We start from the raw sequence: 14,015 nt of genomic DNA on the forward strand, positions 1-14,015 counted from the left end.
CATACCGTGATGGGAGATTGATATCTCAGGCCTTTAGCACAGTTGCCTCTAACTAGAGGATGAAAATTACCTTCTTACATTATCAGAAGGCACTTAATCCAATGGTCTGCAAATTACCTAAAGGCCTGTGCTTGACCTTGGAGAGCCTGCAGGAATTCCTGGCAGCTGCTGTACTCCTCATCCTGAATACAATGCCACAAAGCACAGATGTTAGTGGGTTTAATACATATGTAAAGTCATGAGGCAGCAAATGCCCTCTACACACAAAACCCAGAAGGTAAACAATATCTTTGTTCACAAAATTACATGAGGGATTAGCTACCTTGTATTTGCCAGAATGTTTCTCACATCTAGAGTTGAAGTCAAACTTTCTAGTAGGTCACTAGAAATTGATCAACAAGAACTTGTGGATATACCTATCTATTGAATGAAATACGCTTAATTCATTCAAATGAGGAAGCTAGACTGCTCTACTACTTATACAGGTAAACTAGTATACAAACACATATACCCCTTCCGACTATAAACATGCCAATTTAAACAGCAGATTGCAAAAGTCTTGTAGTTTCAATTATTATTTGCATAGTATATTTATTTAAATTTGCATCTCTTTGCAAAATCAGTTTTTCAGAATTATTAATATTTTGCTATAAACACTGTGTACATCAATGCATGTAAAGCAAACTTCATGTTAATGTGTTATGGTGGCTAAAAAGGCTCAAAATACTTGTCTCAAATACTACATTTAAACAATGCCATCTCAGGAAGGGATATGTAAAAGAGGCTCAGAACATTTATAGTCTTTGTGAACTGTATTTTCAGAAGTGCATTACCAAAACCTTCACATTAAAATACATTTGAACTACACATCTTGGTTACTCTGACAAGTCACACATAACCTTAACCATTTCAAAAAACATATATGTGTTAAACAATGCTCTTAACAGGTTTGTCTGTCTCTGTCCCTCAGAAAATTATAGAAAAATGGAGACCTTTTAGAAAGAAAAGAATTTATGATCAAATAAACTAACACAGGGTTAAAATCTGCATGAGCCCACACAGTTAAATTCTGCCTACCCCTACTTCCCTTCTGGTTTAAACCACATACTGACAGTATTTTTTTCTATAGCTTTTTCTCTCTAAAGGTACTCAGAAGCATCCCTCAATATTCTTAAATGGCACTGGCCAGATTTTCAGCTCTGCTCTTCATCTCAAACAACTACAGGCTTTGAGCTTACACCCCTGACAGCCTACTATGTCAAAAGACCATTATAGTACTCAGCAATTGCTGGGACGTACGTAATTTCATTTCATATAGGTCTGTCCATGTATATATATGTGCTCCAGGGACATAAAGAAGGTGAGATGCTCCTGAAAATGCCATTAACTTTCTATGCCAGTAATAGTACTAAGAACTGAAATCCAAGGACTAGAAAGGGGGAAAAAGAAAAAGACATTCCAACATATCAGGACTTGTTTGCAAATGCTATGGAGAAGAACCTCCTGAGATAATTATGTATTGAACTAGGAAATCATCACAAGTTTATATTAAAAAAAAAGTCAAAGTAATTAGATAATGAGCTCAGTATTACTAATAGAGTGGATTGTAAACAAAATTAATATAAAACCATTTTTTTTTCACTTTCATTATTAAAAAAGTATTTCACAAGATGATCTCCTAGTACAATTCATTTTGGACTCCTGCTTGAATAACCACAGCTGAGCTTCCTCAGATCGGTAATCAACAGAGAGATAGTTACAGGAATTTTTATGAACCTTTAAACAAATCGGAGCTCCATAAATAAAAGTCCACCACTTGGGGTTATTATATTCATTTGAGATATTCAGCAGAATAACCAGTAAGCAACTCAGTTAAACTGACTGGATCAGGAGTTTCTACTCAGTCAATTTCTATGAAAGATATTTCTTAATTTTTAAAATACTCTTAATTTAACAGCTATTTCATTATACCAGATCCTACCCACTCCAGCTGCTTAAAATACAATGAGAATAAACTCTTTAAATTACCACACATAGAAGGCTTCCATCCAGCATCAGCAGTTCCCAAACGTTTTGTGCCTGGGATTGACAGTCAACAATGTTCTCCAGTCAGACACAGAAGCAACATGACTGATTAAAGCTCTGAATGTAACTTAAGTGCAAGAAGAATAACAGAGAAGGAACAAAAACTAGCCATAAACTAAAACACAGCAAGTTCCACCTCAACATGAGGAAGAATTACTTTACATTGGGGGTGGTAGAGCACTGGAATAAGCTGCCTAGGAGTCTCCCTCCCTGGAGACATTCAAAACCCACCTGAACATGTCCCTGTCTCACATGCTCCAGGTGACCCTGTCTTGGCAGGGGAATCTCCAGAGGTGTCTTCCAAACCTAACTATTCTGTGATTCTCTGATTCTGTGATTTCAGATAGTTCTCCTGCATAAACATACAAACTGGGAAAATAGGACCACTTCACTAAAATAGCATTCATCTTTTTCATACTATTTATTATTCTGTCATTTAAAAAGTAGAGTAGAAATAACAAAGAAAATAAAAAGAATATATATGTTACTACATAACAGATACAGTTACTAAAGAATACACTGAGTGACCCAGAGCAACCCACAAGAGCACTTCTTACAATTGACCATGGGATGGAAAAGATACCTAGTTTTCAATATCAGCTTTCCCTACTCTCCCCTGCCCCCCCTTCTCTCTCCACACACCCCTGCAAGAACCTAAGGACTGAGCAAGGTTATTGGGATATAGCCAGCCCCCAGGAAACATTTCAGCATGTAACCTAACCACACCACAACTTGTCAGAGAGTTCAGCTTCCACCAGCTGCCAACCCACACTACCCTCTGCTTCTGCTGGCCTGATCTGGCTCACTTTCCCTGCTAAAAGAGTGCACCAGAACATTAACTATTTATTACACCTAAAGGGGAAGGTTGCAAAGAAATAGTAAATGCTTTCCTTAGGTCCACTTTCACAGATATAAACAAATGACCACACTGGAAAAACAACCATGCTAATACAATAATCTCTAACAACAACAGCAAAAAACTCTTCAAAAATTTCTTCTAGTCTTTTAGGTCTGCTTCAACTACTACACTGAACATGGTAGCATGAGGATGAAAACACTGATTTCAAAATAAGGGATGATTTTAGTTTTGCACTGAAGCAGCAGTACCAAAACTTCATATATAAAGAATATAGCACATCTGCCTATAAAATAACCACTATTTCACAGAACTAATGTTTAGAATGTATTTACTAAGAAACATAGTGGTCTGTGTTATGTTTTTCTCCATTACAAGTACCTCAGAAATAAAGTAATTCTGATACTGTATTCTTCTTGCAGAAACAAAATTCGCTGGGGAGAAGCATCTACATTCCAATATATTTATACTATTAATTTTAAATAATTATTTCACAATTCTTCCTTTAGGATTTGTTTTTCTTCATTCAGTACTAAAAATAATTTGTTCTACAGATCACTGCACAAAGAAACACCAGCTCTCAAAACAGCTGCCATCTGCCACTATGAGAAACCTCTCACTCTCTTCAGGGATGCTCAGTTTCATTACTCCTAAGAACACTGGAACCAATTAAAAAGAAGGATGTATTTTCTGAAGAATTGGCAATATTTTTGCAAGGGAAACAGAAGTTAAAGGAAGAAACATTGAATGTGAGGCTAGATAAGATGAGTTAGCTCATTCATTCTACCAAAGGAGTACAACAGTAACTCTAAACTAAGGAACCTGTTTTTAAGGAATGACTGGTACCAAAACATCACATACACAAGAATCTGTCTTCTCAGTTTCTACTTTAGTGTTTACTTGTGACATAAATACTTCAAGTATACTTCAGGAATACTTCAGTAACTTTGATATTTTTTATAAACCGATTACATTTTTATTTGAATGACAATCGGTGAGTACACATCAGCACCACAGGAATTATAAAATCCCTGTAAAGTGTTCTTACTGTGTCAGAAACAGTTTAATCAGGAACTTCATTTAAGTGTATGTTCATAACAATACATAAATACAAAAACCTAAGTATTTGTTGTCCTAGAGCATGACCACTTAAATAAGGGAAAGTATATTGTGCAGAAGGAAAAGTGGAATGGAGTTAGAAGTACTTGTGTATTTAAAAATCCTGATAAACATAGTCATGCAATAAAGCCAAGTGTTTTGAGGCACTCGATCTTATTCAACCTAAATGATTCTATGATTCCTGCAAGAAATGCCTCTGTAATTCATCCTCACAAGTAAAATTGTGAGGGAGCAGCAACAAAGCAGCCTTTTATTAATGAAGGCCTAAAGTGGGCTTCTGGCTAAACCATATAGCAGATAAAAACTCCTTCAAAGATTAAGTTAAAGTATCTTTAAAAAGGGTAGCTTTCAACATCAGGTTAATGAACATAGGCATGAGTATATTTACAGGTGTTTACCTGTATTTCTTTATAGGTTAAATATGGTTTTAATTGATCACTACTAATTATGACTGCAGCTGCTTCCTCAGGAAAATAAAAAATCTTAGCATACGTCTTAGCACACAAAGTTCTTTTTGCTGCCCATTAATTATTTGAATATTACAGCTTCGTCAAATCTGTTGAGTTTACAGCAGCTATCAGGTAAAAGATGCTCCATCCTTAAAGCTATTGGGTTTTTTAAGATGTCTGAAAACTAGATACATGAAACAAGTTTGCACTGATTGCTGTCAACCCCCTTATTATCCACAATTTAAACATAAAATTGCTATTCAAAATGTTTTAGAAAGCTTTATTTTTACAACCCTCATGCTCAGTAGGACAGACCACAGCAGTAAAAATTCTGATGTCCAGCAGTTAACACAGGATGCTATCGGCCACAACATACATAGACAAGTCACTGGTGAAACACAAGAATTATTAATTTTGGATGAGATGACATCTCTGATCACAGGCTTGATATAAAAGAATCTATCTTTTTTATTTTCTTTCCAAGTGCCAAATGATAAGGGAAAAGAATGGTCTGCTAGCTGACAACCACACTGCTAAATTGTTCCATTGCATCCCAGTCTGTTGTGGGAGGTAGACAAATGTCTACTCATATATGGTTGCACATAAAGATTGAGAACCAAACATTTTCCTATCTGACAACCAAATCTGAAAGTCAGACTAGCCACGGGTAGTCTTCTATCAATATCTTTTTTACATATTTTGCCATTAAACTGTCTTGAAACTATATTGAAACTGAACTGGCAATACATCGGATTCAGCACTTGTCCTATCTTACCACATAAAGATCTAGTTATTCTAAACTATCATAATGTGAAAATCACAACAGAATGCAAATTATTGGCTTTTACCATGAAGTCTAAACCTGAATGAGGACAAAATAAGCAGGTGAGCTTAGTGTGAAGCCATTTACCCTTGATACCACTCAGATAAGGATTATGCTCTGGAGCAGCTGCCACAGGGTACCTTTACAGCTACACTCTAATTTGGACAAGAATTGCTGTTGTATCAGCCCATTCATTATGCAGAACCCAAGCACAGCTCATGGGTAGTATACTACAAAGGAATCTACAATAAAAGGAACTCACTACAATCTGGGTGTAGTAGCTGCATGGCCAAAACTGAATTTTATGGCTACTGGAGAGAGTAGTTCAATGGGTAAAGGGAAAGTGGGTTAAGAGCATCCTTGGCTTATTCATAAATAAATCTCTGTTCAAGAGCTTTCAAGTCTTCCTGACAAAATATTTAATTAATAAGGGTGTTGAGGATCAAATTCTTAACATATAATAAGGATGCTCTAAATTGAAATGGTCTAAAAATCCCACTAATTTAGATACTCACAAATACAGATCCTTTTCTGAAGTCAAAATACAGCTCAATTGTGTATGACTGGTATAAAAATGATAATTACTATTGTATCAGAAAAGTAAGAACAATTTTGATGAATCCTTTATTAAACTTAGATGTTATCAGTGAATGCTTGGGAATCATTATTTCTAGTAATTTTTATTATTTGTTTAGGTAGGAGATAATTTATTTTATGCTGTCTAGCCACACTTGGACATTCAGTATTTCTCCAGGTTCCCAGACTGAAATCAGAGTTCTATGTATGTGGATTTTCTTGATGTAATGGTGCAGATTGAATCAAAGTTACTATGCTATTTTCATTTTTAAAGACATGCCTCATTCTCTGGCTGCAACAGAGCATATTCTTAAAAGCATAACAACCTTCACAAAACAAGAAATATTAGTCATTACCTAGAATGGATCTCAGTTTTGTTAAATGACTGAATATGAAAAAGTGCTTCATAATGTATTACTCTAGTGAAAGTCACTACCATGAGAGGTCACGGGTAGGGTAGGTGGGAATGTCTCTATACACCTGCCCCTACAGAAGCTGCAGAGCTATGAAAGCTGGAATAAACAACTTTAATAGGGATAAAAGGCTTCATAAAGATTTCCAATAGTATCTCATTAGAACACTTTCTAGAGCACTGCATTCATTTTACATTGCAATTTTTGGAACATCCGCTAAAGCAGGCATATAATTCTTGAAAGTTATAGGCATAGCTGGATGGCAATTACAGTGTCTTATTTACATGACAAATGACTGTTCTGAACATAAGACTAGAAGACAGGCAAGCCTAAGCTTCAAATCTAGTTACAAAGCCATCCCACAGCATTTGAACTCTTGGTCTCAGTGTTCCCTTTTGTAAAAATATCATTTAAGTGACAGAAAAAATGTGAGGACTTGTCCAGGTAATTCCCTTTGACAATGAAAACTAGAATATAAATATTTGTTGTAGAATCATTTCCTTTTTTCAGGCTATCTTACATCTACCCATCAAACCACAGAACTGATACATAACTGCTTACGGAAGATACACAGCTACATTCTGAAATACTATCAGGAACAATATTTATTGCAGAATACAGATAAGAAAGTTCAGGAAGCTCTTTATCCACAGCTGGCAATAAAATCTATGGATATGAGCTCATGTATATTTACTTTTCAATTATTTTTTATTTCAAATATGCTCTTTTACAAGCATACATCTATATATATATCTACATATATATATATATATACATATATATACAAATTATACTTAAGAGTCACATATGTACAGTCTTTTAACTCTCTACTTCTGACCTTGATGGCTCCTGCAGCCTTCAGGAACTTCGTGACTGTGTTCAATTAGAAGTCAATAAACAGTGTATCCAATATATAGCTGTTGGTCAGCTACATAACACAGAACCCAGCTCTATCCTATTCATCTGGAAAGCTGCACAATATTAGCATGCACAGAAATTTAGAAGCTGCCATTTGGACACAAAATGTCTTTGTTTTAATATGTTTCTTTACAGAAAAAAAAACCCAAAACAAAAACCCAAATGCCAGAGCACACTACCCTTAAAAAGATTAAGAGCAGTGACTTTAAAATATAAAGTTATTTGATGCTTACCCTTTGGCTTTACTTTACATAGCATTAACAGAGATGTTTCCATTTGTCATGAAAAGGTTTAGTATTTCCTCTAAAAGAATCTACTTCCAAAAGATCTGTCAGCCTCCACCAAAATGAAAGATAAAGAAACACCTTAGAAGATGCACACATTGCTTTTCTGAACTCACTTCTCTTCGCTCCTACACAAAGTATCTAATATTCACACCCTTTAGCATTTAAAATGCCAACACAAAACAATGTTTATTAAGGACTGTTTTCACACAGATGGAAAAGCACATTTGCACAAACTGTTCAAGAGGAAAAATTGAATGAATCAAGTTACAAATATGTGACACCCTGCAACTAAGAAAATATTTATGTATGATATTAACTGAACAATTCAGTTTGCAAAAGCCTGGGTTCACATAAATCCTTTTAAAGTATAAAATGTTCCTGTTTCACCACTCCGTTTACAAAAGAATTATTTCTGAGCTGTAAAGCATGTTCTCATGACAGTCTCTCCTGACCTTTTGACAGACATAAGAAGAAATTTCTTAATGTGGCTTTCAGTAAAATAATGGGACAAAGTAATTTTACACAACCTAATCAAAAATATGCTGAGACACAGGTATTTCTCATATATTTTTTGAATGGAAGTTTTTCCATTCATGTTTTTCAATGTAACATAGTTTATGTTATTAAACAAACAAATAAAAAACCCCACGCATGAAAAAAGGTATATTAAATTCTGTTTGTGTGTGTTCTCATGATGTGTAACTTTTCTCTTTTCCATACAACAGAGCTGTGGAAACTTTTTATAGTGACCAATACATCCAGCTTACCTGAAAGCTAATTACAAGATCAATTACAGATTCTTCTTTTATGGACAATTCATATTTTAAAAGGAGCTTCATAGGCTCAGAGTAGTATTTCATCCTCTAGTAAGGGAGTGTAACAACAACACTTTCATCATCAAGGGGGAAAACGATTGATTGAAGTTCCATAGAAGCTTCCACACAGTTTTTTAATTCTCCCAAGTCTTAAACAGCAGCCATTCCTGTTCTGATCTTTGCTCAAAACATATGAGAAGTATGTCTCAAATCAAACTCAAAGCCCAAGATACTTCATTTAGTAGATCATATACAAACCAGAACCAGAATCAAAAAGCATTAATTTACACTTGTCAGTTTTGGCACACTTTCACTTAGAACTCAGGCAAAACAAAACTGCAGTCAAGTACCTGATAGAATTTTCTAATCTGAAGGCCTCACAGTTGAAAGATCTGGCATGGACAACGCTTTCACAGTAAGATGGGCATGCAGAATGCCTCCAAGATTGTATACAGCAGTATCTTTTGCTTTCACCTAAGCTACACAATTTATACAAACCCAGAATCTTACCTCTGGTTACAAATGTTCTCTCTCCTCTAATATGGGCAATAACATACCTCACACTTCATAATGCACTACTATGTCTTGATAAACTCCCAACAGTCTCATAAAAAATTGCTCAGAACCATGCCAGATATGAATAGATAATGCTAGGTATGGCCAGGCCAGTCACTCAGTGTAACACCTCCTCCTACATTCTAATGAAGCCTGTTGGAAATGGAGGCAAAATGCACATGTAACTTTAATGCCCCTTCTGAGGTTGATCACTATTAAAGGATTTTCCAGCCTCTCTTCCATGCCATATGCATTAAAACGCTACATCTCAGAAACACTGGGCAGCTGTAACTTTATCTACATCAACAGGATCTACTGTACTGAAACTGAAAAATGTACTGAACAGAATTAAAACTAAGCATTTCCACAAAAACACTCTAAAGTGTTAATTTGACAGATATGGTGTTAATTTGATAAACATGGTGTCCTTGGATTCCTATATGATTTTCTGCTGAGCACGACATACATGAAATGTAAGCCTGATTGGTAGAAGAGAATTTTTGAGTCTGTACATAAAGTTATTGTATCCTGGATCAACTGCTATGCAATGAGTTCTGCTGTTGCCTGATCCAATACCAATTAAAATAAATAGAAAAAAAATAATCACTAATTCTCAAAAGACTGCAGATGAGGATAAACACCACTTAAGGTTTATTTCTTGATTTTCACCAGTTTTTCACCAGACTTGCTCTCTGTGCTCTAACTCATTCATTTCTGCAGCAGAAGATCTATAGCCTGTGTGAGCAATCTCTGGTGCTTCACCATACCTAAGCAAATGTAAAAGTCAACAGACTGCCAGCAAGACAGCTAATGAGATGCAGAATATCCATAACTTGTTATGAAAAGAAACTGTAAGGGAGCTTAACTTTGGTTCATGAGTGCAAAATTTTTACTGCAAAACTTTCCACTGACACTACTAAGATAATGAAGATCCTGAAAACAGTGTTTAATACCATCATGCATTATGGGATTATCTGCACAACAAACAGGTCAAGATACGTATTTATTACCATTCTTAGCTGTTACCTGATACTGCCTGTTCCATTTTTCTAAGTTTTCAGGCACAGGGAGAAGACGACTGATTCTTCAGAAAGACATTTGGGCTCTCAGTTGTGATAACTTTTTATAAAGGTAATGAAGACTGGAAGTGTCCAAACCTATCAGTAGCACGTTTTCCCACCAGTTCAGAATCATCTAGGGATTGAAGGGGCTCTCTCCCTGGAGCCCTGGGAGGTTCTGCTGTGAAAGCAATAGCTTAACCTTAGAGTCTGCAAGACTTTCCACAGGAATTCCACCTAAGTTTGAACTAGCAATACATTTTAGAATTGGTTAAAAATTCCAACTGACATTAAAAAAAAAAGTTCTATTGATTTCTATTCACTTCTAACAAATAGCAACAACTATCATGGTTCTGCACGAGTGACAATATCTGCATTAGGGAGAAGGAAAAGAGGCTCAGATGCTGTCCAAGAGAGTACAGGTTAGCATTACTCAGGTTACTATTATTCAGGACAGGCAGTATATTTATTTACACAAGGGATACACTAAGCAACCCAGCATTAAAAGAGAAGTGTTCCAGATATTTTCTTCCACTGACCACCATCTCTCAATAACTATTAGGTGGAATGCTCAGCAAAAGACATTAAAGACCTCCTACTGGCAATCTCGCAGAATTTTGATTTTAATCTTTTGCTCTGAGTAATACAAGAAAGCGCCAGTGGAACTTCAGGGGTACGTGGTTAAAAAGCTTTTCTACCTCCAGCAGTACTAGAGACAGGCAAAGATGTCCATTTTTTAATAAAAGTAGAAAAACTGTAGCTTTACCATGTGAACTGCCACCCAAAACTTTCTTAAATTCAATTTTATTTATGGATCTAACAGCATATTGCACTAGAGAAATGTGGAATGGAACAGTAAGTTCTACAGATTTTACAATTTTAATTATGTTACCTTCTGCCTCTGCTTTAATTATGCAAAATATTATTAAGTAACAAACTGTTTATACATTAATTGGATAATTTATACATCAAAAATTATTATGATAATTGGATCATGTTGTCTTTTTAGCTCTTCTCTCCTTCACCTCTTCAAACTCTCAACTGGAGCAACAGTCAGAGAAATACCTGTTCTAGGCTAGGATAATGATCATTTTTCATTAGGATAATTACATTTTTCCCATTGATCTTTCAAACACAAAGCACTTCCTCTGAAGAACTGAATCAACAACCACACAAGCTTGGAGAGAGAGCAATGCATATTTCATTACCTTTCAAGGGTGATGTTTTTAACAGTATTATAGGCATGACAACAACGTAACAAAAAGAGAACACACATTTTGGGGTTGTCACTATCTTGAATTTCAGCTCTGTTGCTGTTGCTCATTAGGATTTTTTTTCTAGAAGGGGGAAGGATGTGAAGCAAACTTGTTTGTAATTTTTATGCTCTCTTCTGGAAACAGTAAGGTAAGCTATGAATTAGCCCTTGAACCCAACTGGTTTCATCTGACTTCTATTGTATTCTTAACACTAACTTATATTTATTAAATTCTTATAGCTGTACAGAATAATTTAGTACACTGCCATCACTGAAAACCTATTTGATAAAAATATTTTAACATTTACGGTATTTTACAAGACTATGCAACATTCCGACAGTTGTCTAAAAACCGCAGCTACTACCCTTCTGGAGACTGTGGTCGGCCAGATGCAGAGCCCTGTAAGTTCCAGAGAGCCCATAAACAGAACTGTGTAGCGAACAGGTTTTGAAGGAGAGGCGGAAAGGGACGGATGTGCCGCCCGGGCCGGGCGCTCCGCGCGGAGCTGTCCGCGGTGCTGAACAGGCGGTGCGGAAACCGCCGGGATACTGGGAGTGCTCCAGCTCCTACACCGCACATCAACCGCGGGAAAAGGTGACGAAGAAAACTCACTTGTCTCACGTCGCTATATCACTGTCGGCTTGGGAAGAATATTAGCAAGCCTTTATAAACTTCCCTGCCAATGTCTTTAAAAAGCGCAGCAGGTCTGGGACAGGCAAACTCTGGAGTCTGGTTTAAGTGACCAGCTCACTGCTTTCAAAGCAAAACTTATAAGCCACGTTGTATCAATGGGAAGACTAAAGCCACCTGCTATGCTGCTAGGCACTGGCCCATGGACATCTTTGCAGCATGGTTGTTCGATCTCCCTACCAATAAATCATGGTCACAGACTATTGAAAAGAACGAAAAAGCTGATTTCCACTCACCAGCATTTTAGGTCACCAGAGGTTTCTCTGTATTCATCCAGCAATCAGTAATAATTACTAAAGTGTCAGCTCTTTGCTTCCTAGCATTTTTTTTTGCCTCATGCTTTGTAGAAAACTTTACTTATGCTTAGGCTGGTTTGCTTCTACCAGAGTATGAAAGTGACCACACCACAAGCAAAATACAGCAACCTTCTTCTCTTCTATGGAACAAATTCTCCTCTCTCAATGAATTCCTGCCTATTTACGCCACAAAAAAATGTTAAAATATGTTTCAGACAATAATCAGAAGACAATAATCAGAAAGGAATATTTGAACTGGAATGGGACTGACAAATAGCTGGTGCAAATAGTCCTCCTGGACTCAACCAACCATCTGTGGGCTCTATCCTACAAACCTCATTCATTCTACTGCACATAGTAAGGTGTTTACTTGAACTAAAGGCATGTCTGCCTCCAGAAAACAGTCAACTTTAAAGGTTATTTAACAAACATTACATTATCAGATTTACCCAGTATTTTCTTTTGCCTGGTGAAGATTATATAAGTCACTAAGCCTAAGTATTTTTAAGGTACTTCTTTTTTTCAGGTCTCAAATGTAACATAAATTTTACAACTGTCGGATGGAGGTAGCTTTTGCTCTACATACTCTTCACCTTATTTTTTAAAAATCAAGTGTATGCAGAAAAACAGACTATGCGTAAATTCAAAACGGAGCAGACATCTAATAGCTAAGGGAAGTACTATGTGCTTTCCTTCTAACAAGCTCCTTGAAACAGAGAACTTCCTTTCATTTTCAATATGAATGACAGAACCCCTTGAAGCTGCAGCTCACTTCAGGCCCTGTCATGAGTAATGCAGTTTTTGGTGTCTCTCATGCTAAAACATGGGGCATTGCTCTTTTACAGGCAGGTATACTTGTGTTCTATACAGTCAGGTAGCACTGAAAACTACATTAATCGTGATTAAGTCACATGATTGTGTAGCTCCTTTCATGTAGTTGCATAAATGAGGAAGTTCTTTAAAACAGTCAGTTAAAAAAAAGAAAGTGGAATGACAACTTCAGGTTTTTTATTATAGTTTCTTTCTGATCCCTAAGAGACCTAATTCCTAAGATAATGAAAATATGTAACCCTCTATCTGAAAAAAACCAGCAATGAATTGAATCTTGGAGTAACTACTTAGTATAAGCTGATGCTTAAAGAGACCTACAACTATTTGGTTATCTTCCATAAAATTTTCAATTTAAGGTTTCTGGAAAATGCATAGACTAATTCAAACATTTACAGAGGAATTGTTTTCAGCTTTGCTCTTGATGCCTGAAGCACCACTTGTGGGATGATACACCAGAGAAGGCTCCCACACTTCAGCAGTGCTACTTATTTATTTTTATACAGATGAAGAGACCTCTTCATGAGTACTCCTGTAGTTTATAAATATGCTCTCTCTTCAAAACACTTACTTATTGAGTACAATATCATTAAACAGCTTTCAATATCTTTGATATTAATGCAGAGAAACTGAGTTCTGAGCCAGTAAAAGAAGTTTTGCATGTGCAAGGTCTGCACAACAAGATCCAACCTGGCAACATAATACTTCTTTAATATTACCCTAAGTAGGGAACTATGGTACCATTTCACATTGAAATTTCACAAATTCATTTGCACAGAAGCAGGGTACTATACAATTCTTAATTTATCTTTTTTTTTTTTAACTGATTAGTATTAATCAGGGCAAAAGTCTTCTTTGCCCTTGAAATCTGACATTTCAGTTTTCAGCTCAAGGGATCTCTAATCTGAAAAAGCAAAAGCACTGAAAAAAGCACTGAAAAAAGTACTGAAAAAAGCACTGAAAAAAGCACTGAAAAAAGCACTGAAAAAAG

At 36.1% G+C, this 14,015-nt stretch overlaps 1 protein-coding gene across 2 annotated transcripts in view; it reads right to left on the reverse strand.

Annotated features, from left to right (window-relative positions):
* KCNN2 (potassium calcium-activated channel subfamily N member 2) overlaps window positions 1-14,015 on the reverse strand; it is a 75,653-nt gene that overhangs the window by 58,645 nt on the left and 2,993 nt on the right. The window lies entirely within an intron of this gene.

The sequence above is a fragment of the Corapipo altera genome, unplaced genomic scaffold (assembly GCF_003945725.1).
Source record: "Corapipo altera isolate COAL_440 unplaced genomic scaffold, ASM394572v1 61286, whole genome shotgun sequence".
NCBI lineage: Eukaryota > Metazoa > Chordata > Aves > Passeriformes > Pipridae > Corapipo > Corapipo altera.